The sequence below is a fragment of the Chrysochloris asiatica genome, unplaced genomic scaffold (assembly GCF_000296735.1).
Source record: "Chrysochloris asiatica unplaced genomic scaffold, ChrAsi1.0 scaffold00002, whole genome shotgun sequence".
In the NCBI taxonomy this organism is placed as follows: domain Eukaryota; kingdom Metazoa; phylum Chordata; class Mammalia; order Afrosoricida; family Chrysochloridae; genus Chrysochloris; species Chrysochloris asiatica.
The window spans coordinates 18,878,424-18,885,427 of record NW_006408520.1 but is presented as its reverse complement, the minus strand read 5'-3'; the positions used below and the strand labels follow the sequence as shown (position 1 = coordinate 18,885,427).

Sequence of the window (7,004 nt, the reverse complement as noted above, 5' to 3'; positions counted from 1 at the left end):
TTCACATTTTGTTTGATGGGCAGGCTAGGCAGTGGGGTCTATGAAACTGGGCTGCTCCTGCTGCGCAGGTGGACAGAGCAGTGGGCAGTACAGGGCATTCTCTGCTCCCTCTCGGCTTACTTCCTTTTGCTCTATGTCCACTACTGTTGCAACAATTGCTGCCAATTCCTTTGGTTTCTTCCAGTAGCTCCAGTGGCAGTGGGCAGCAGCACTAGCAGTGACAATGAAGATTGAAAGTGGGTTCCTCCCATAGGTTTTATTTAATATGTTTCTGTACAATGTCCAAATCTCATGATATCCTATTTCACATAATGTATTGTAAGTGACCTATACATCATTGTTATTGTTAAGTGCTGTCAAGTCAACCTATAGCGACCCTGTATAGGGTTTCTAAGGAGCAGCTGGTGAGCTTGAACCACCAATCTTGCAGTTCAAATGACTTTGCAGTCTGACGCATTAGCCCACAGTACCACACCAGGACTCCTATACATCATTATGTTTCTATAAATATCAGAAACTGATCGACATATTTGTGGATAAATTTTGTTTTTAATGAATTTTTGATCTTCATTTTCTAGGATCAATTCGACAGCTTAGATAAGCACACACAATGGGGAATTGATTTCTTGGAACGATATGCCAAATTTGTTAAAGAAAGAATAGAAATTGAACAGAACTATGCAAAACAGTTGAGGTAAGTGAAATTATTTTTCAGTTCTCAAAAATGAAATTATATGTTTAAGCACTTGAATACTAGATAGTTTACAGATAAATATGGTATTTTAGAGATCACATTGATTGAATTAGGTAACGTCTATTTTAATGATTGATTCAATTCTGTGATGTTTACTGGATTAAAATTTTTTTTTTTTCCTTCTAATTTCCTAAAGTTTTTGCCTGTACCTACTCACCCCCGGGTCTTTTTAAAGCAAAGTGTTTTCCATATGAGAATATGAACAGGAATTTACTAGTATATTAATAATAATTGTTGTCAAGTGCTGTTGAGCCATTTCTGACTTATAGGGATCCTGTATATGGTGTCTAAGGGGAGTGGGTGGTGAGTTTGAATAGACAACTTTGCAGTTCAAACTGACCTTGCATTCCAGTGCATTAACCCACAGTTCCACACCAGGACTCCTTATTTTATCTCTACCATACTCCTCAAGAATGTAGAAAAATTTAAACAGCTTCTGAGGAGTTAAAATAGCGGCAAAAGATGTATTCATGTCTAAACAGTCAAAACTTTCTCTTATTTACTCCTTATTCATTTTTTATTTGATCCTGATTCTAGCACTTTGAGTTCTTTAGTTTTCAAATACCAATAGAAGTGAAGAAAAGAAGGCAGTACAGTGATAACAGTGTAAAGGGACAATAAAGGAAAAGCTTAAAAAATTACAAAATGCAGGTGCAATTTAAGGAATGAGTAATGTCATGTACTTTTCTGGGCCCAAAGGTATCACTGTATTACAACAGAATAAAATGAATAGAAATAGGAAGAATGGAGCTGGATCTTTAAGAAAAGAGTTAACCAGGTTATTTTAAAGGCGGTAGGATTTTGCAGAAACCCTACAGGGACGCTATGGGTCAGAACCAACTCGATGGCACTTAACAATAACAACATCAAGATTTAAAATGTATTCTTTAATCCAGAACTTCATTTGTAGACTCTTGCAGGAAAACACAAGTGTGCAAAGGTTTATGCACAAAGCTGTTCATTGCAAGGAAAAAAGTTGTCAGCCTAAAAGTGTCTGTCAGGTAGAAAATGATTTTTGAAAAACCAGGTCTGCCTGTGACAGTATGTTTAGTCTTAAACAATATTTGATTCATGAATGTAAAAACAAGTTACAGAACCGAATGTGTATAGTAAGTGTATAGTAAGCTCTTCTTGAGCTGTATGTTATTTACAAAGTTTGTGCATATTTAGGAACAGGTCTAGGAAGGTAATAACAGTGGTTGCCCCTGGGGAGCAGAGACAGCGGTTGAGGGTGGAGGGGTTAGAGAAGGAGCTTAACATTTTTTTGCTACATATACTTTGAATTAGTGAAGTCTTTTGTATGATTGTGTATTACTTTTATAATTTAAAACATTTGTTCTTATGCAGATATATTTCAAAAGAGAATCTCATCACAGATTATAAAGTAAAAATTGGTAATCTGTAAAGTGAGACTTCAGCAGTCTGGGCTGTTTGCCTATCTCAACTCTGGCTTTTGAAGGGTTTTAGGATAAATAAAGTTTTATTAAGGAGCTATGGTAGCTTAGTGGTTACGAGTTGGGCTGCTAACCTCAAGGTCAAAACTACCAGCCGTTCCATGGGAGAAAGATGAGGCTTTCTGCTCCCGTAGAGAATTATAGTCCTGGAAACCCTACACAGGGTCGCTATGAGTCGGAACTGACTCTGCGGCATACTACCACCACCACCAGTTTTATTACAGTTATAGTACTCAATTCATCAAATGGTATACTTGTTTGCCTTTCTGTCTTTTTAGTGACTGGTAATAACCATTATAATTTTCACTTACTATAATTATACACAAATAACTCATGTATTACACATTTTTTTTTTAAACCCCCATACACACAGCAGTTTCTTATGCTGTAAGTGTGCCCGTTACATGCATAGATAGGTGTGTTATATGTGAAAAATTACGGTATTTTCAGAAAAGGGGATTTGAACACTGCATGGAAATAGAAGGCTCCCTGGTGGCACAGTGGTTAAGTGCTTGACTGGTAGCTTAAAGGTTGGTAGTCAAACCCACCAGCTGCTGTGCTGGAGAATGACATGGCAGTGTGCTTCTATAAAGATTGAGCGCTTTGGAAACTATGGGGCAGTTCTCTGTACTGTTGGGTCTCTGTGAATCGGAATTGACTTGATACTAGTGGGTTTGTTTTTTTGGTCATTTGAAGCAAGGGTGGCCAGAACATGCAATTATATAATGAGAAAAAAAGAGTTTTGCAATGAGAAAGTTGATTTTATTTATGTACATATGCTTTAGATGAGTTACTTGCATCTTTATTCCTGTCCCAGAACACTTAAGTGAATTTGGCACATTTCCTTCGTAACACTAACAGTGACTCTCAGTTGCAGCAATTCCCAAGAAGATTAATAGAGAATGTTGAATATTTGACTAAGGAATCGTTGGGGGCAAAAAACTCAAATTTATTGCCATTGAGTCGCTTCTAACTCATAGAAACTACAAGGACAGAGTAGCACTGCTCCCTATGGTTTCTAAGACTGCCTCACCTTTCTCTTGCAGAGCAGCTGGTGGGTTCGAACCACTAACCCTTCAGTTAGCAGCCCAGTGCTTAACCTGCTGTATCACAGGGCCCTTTATAAATTTGGGACAGACATTGAGAATTGCTGCTGCTGTGTGAATACTTAGTAAATGATTGAATTGTCAGCTGCTGTTTATTTTGTCCAAAGGGAATGGGTTTGCCTTGTTTATTTCCTCTTCTTTAATGGAAAAAAATATTTTGGTTAACTCCCTTCTGTTTTTGCTGCTAAACAGGCTAATTTCTTTCATAGTATAGTGAGACAGCCTTTTCCCTTCTAAATAATGATTATGTTCGCTAACATTTTACATATACTACAAGGTTAAGATTTCTCAATTAGTTGTGTGTGTTTTTTTTAAGTTTTTATTATGAATTGAGTGATAGTTACATGGGAGAATCAGTTAGTTTTTGATACTCCCAATTTATTTTCTTCTTCCTTCTCTTTCTTATATTTCTGTGTTTCAATGGTTTTCGTGTGACTTTATTTTGTATTAATTTTTTAAATCAAGTATTGGAAATAAATAGAAAATATACACAGTTGAATCATATCCATTTTGATAATGCTGAAGTAGTGACATCAAATCACTTGGTAGAATTTTTCGTCACAAAGACATAAAAATGATATCAGTTGTTTTTTAAAATACATTTATGCTTTATTTGTGTGGCAGAAATGAGAATTTCCAAGTATAAAAGAAACCCTATGTACTATTGAAACATACAGTTTCATTTTTGTCTTAGTAAAAATAGATATGATAATGCATTCTATCACTGAGATATTGTTATATAGAATTATGTAATTTCTTCCCACGCCATATGGTTTTTGATTCAAATGTGGCAGTGTAGTAGACTGGAAGAAAAATAAGACTGGAAGACAGGAAACCTACAAGCTACTCTGTCTTAGAGCAGAAATCTCTCTGAACTGCTTTTGATCAGAGACTGTATTGTGTATACATCTGTACCCCTGCCAAGTCTGGCAACATAGCTGATACCTCTAGAGCTCAGTGAATACATGTTGAATGAATGAATTGAATGATCTGTGTTACAGTTTAGTTCAGAAATCAAGGTGTCTGACCATTTGCTGTGTACCCTTGATGGAAGTACTTTTTCTACCCATACTAGAGTTTGTGTCACATCCATCTTTGTGGTGAGGATTTTATTCTACTGTGAACTGTCTCAAATACTTCCAAATAAAATCAGCATTTACTCTCTGCTTACTCTTTACTTTCTCATGCTTCTTTATTAGAACTTGCTATTTGTACCACTCTATTTAGTCGCAGAATAGGAAAGAATCCATTTTTGTACTGACTTTCTGAAAGTGGAGATTGCATTTATTCTTTGATCTCCCATTATTTAACTCAGACTGCTTTGGCCTCAGCTGAGTTTTTGATCAATTGCTTAATGTAGTTGACCCTACAAGTGACATCTGGATACAATCAGGAAGAGCTATTGCCCAGATTTTGTGGTTTAGGTTCCCTTTCTTCATAGAATTAGATTCTGTGGAAACCTTTTTATTTCTGTCAGTACCCAGTAGTTACTCAGACTTCCTGGGTGTCTGGAGCCTGTATCAGATGATTTATTGACTAAATACTTTTTAACTCTTATTCTATAATTCTACTATTATAGAATGTTAACATAATTCTATAGAATATAGGCAAAACAATTATTCAGCCAGTGAAAAACCAGAATTATAGAATTGTTGTTAAGTGCCGTCAAGTCAGTTCTGACTCATAACAACCCTGTATAGGGTTTCCAAGGAGCAGGGTTGAACCACCAACCTGTGGTTAGGAGTTTGGTGTTGATCCTACCATGTGACATAGATAAAAAATATTAGAGATTTAGAATAAGAGACTTGTATACAGATACCACTTTTAGGGTCTACTATATTTTTGCTTCTTATTCTATAATATTGGAGTCCTGGTGTGGTGCTGTAGGATAAGCACTGGACTGCTAACCACAAGACCAGTGGTTTAAATGCACCAGCTACTCCTTGGGAAGTCCAACATAGGGTTGCTATGATTCAGAACTGACCTGATGGCACTTAACAGCAACAACATTATTGTCTATAGCAGAATTCTTCAAATACCCCAAGATGTATATTTCTGTGGTACAAGATATTAATGATAGGGCAAAAAAAATTCTCAGTAGAGAATTACTCATTCTCCCTATGCTGTTAAACAACTTAGTGTAATATGAACAGTCCAGACTATACAGCCTGACTCCCTAGATTTGAATCATGGCCTTGCCATCTACATCCTTCTTAACCTCTCTGTGCCTCAGTGTACTAATCTATAAAATGGCACCATCACTTGTTGGGTTTCTATGGGGGAAACTTTTTTTTTCAAGTGTCATAATGGGTAAATCACTCAGAATAGTGCCCAACACATAAAAGTGTTATATGAATGTTAGACTAATGCCAATTTAACAACAACAACAACAAAAAGTGCTTGTTTTTATGCCAGGCATTGTTTTAGGAGCTAGGAATAAGAAGTGAGCAGGACGAACAAAAGTCCCCTCTCCTTGTGTAGTTTACACCTGCACCACACCAAGACTCCACAGCCAATAATAAATGATCTAATAGCTTTATCACGCATATTCTTTCCAACAGACACATGTATATAATGTAGCAACTATAGACATTTGGTAAAAAATAAATTGTATATTTCCTAAATCTAGGTCTAGTTATAAATTTTTACATGAAGATAGAACACCTGGGGAAAATGTTAACATTTAAAAAACCCTTTTTAAAAGAAAATGTGTAGCTTATTCAGTAAAAAAAAAAAAGAACACCCTATTTCTATTTATTTTCATTTGCTTTCACAGATCAAGAATACTTCTGAGAGTTATAAAAAAAATACTTATTTAGGAAGTATTCTTTTTTTTAATGTTTTTGAATTATGTGATAGTTTACATGGGGAACATTAGTTTTACATTCATCCTACCGTAATAATCGTTTCATTGCCATGGTTACAGTCCCCTCCATGCATCATCAACCAACCAAAGAGTATACCCTGCAAGCCTGTCTCCCGGTCGTCAGCACACAGCCCCTCTTCTTCTCTGGGTCTAAAGTCCCCAACTGCTCCATCTCTCCACATCATCGTCTCTTCCTTCATCTCTGGCGTCACTACTTCTCTGGGTAGGGTCCCGCCCTCTGCTCTTCTCCATTGATGGTCCCAGGGTCCTCTGCTCCTAGACTGGAAAGTTAATCACTTCCCTCCTTGCTACAAAATGTCTACCTTTACATTTCCAAACCTCACAATCAGTCCTGATAACAATTATTCACTATTGTATCACAAGAGACCTATCCACATTTCATTTCATCAGCCCTGCCTAGACAGATTGGATACTACTCAGTGGAGATTCTACCAGGAAGTATTCTTTTTAAAATTTAAGATAAATATTTTTTACTGATACAATTCTCATTCCTACTGCAAATTGTAGTGTATTGTTATTTTAGCTTCCTCTGATGTAACATTTTTCTTAGCTCTACTAGCTATTTTCTTCAGCAGCATAGCAATTAGAGACACTTTCTTTAATGTCATCTAACTTTTTTCTTCATATGTTTGGATTGGGAGTCTTATTATTATCATTAGTGTATTTTAGCTTTTTTAAAAAAAAGATTTTATTGTGAATTGAGTGAGTTATATATGGCCGAACACCAGTTTTTCACTCAATCAATCACATCTTGTTTCATTGCCACAATTATAACCCCTTCCATATGCCATCATTGGTTAATA

General features: G+C 36.2%; 1 protein-coding gene across 2 annotated transcripts in view; it reads left to right on the top strand.

Moving 5' to 3' along the window:
* Nucleotides 1-584: 584 nt before the first annotated feature.
* The window catches only part of FNBP1L (formin binding protein 1-like), an 89,369-nt gene continuing 82,949 nt past the window's right edge, over nt 585-7,004 (top strand). For both annotated transcript variants that reach the window (XM_006830952.1, XM_006830951.1), the window contains exon 1: nt 585-694. The gene's annotated coding sequence lies outside the window, so the exon portion shown is untranslated. The remainder of the gene's footprint in view (nt 695-7,004) is intronic.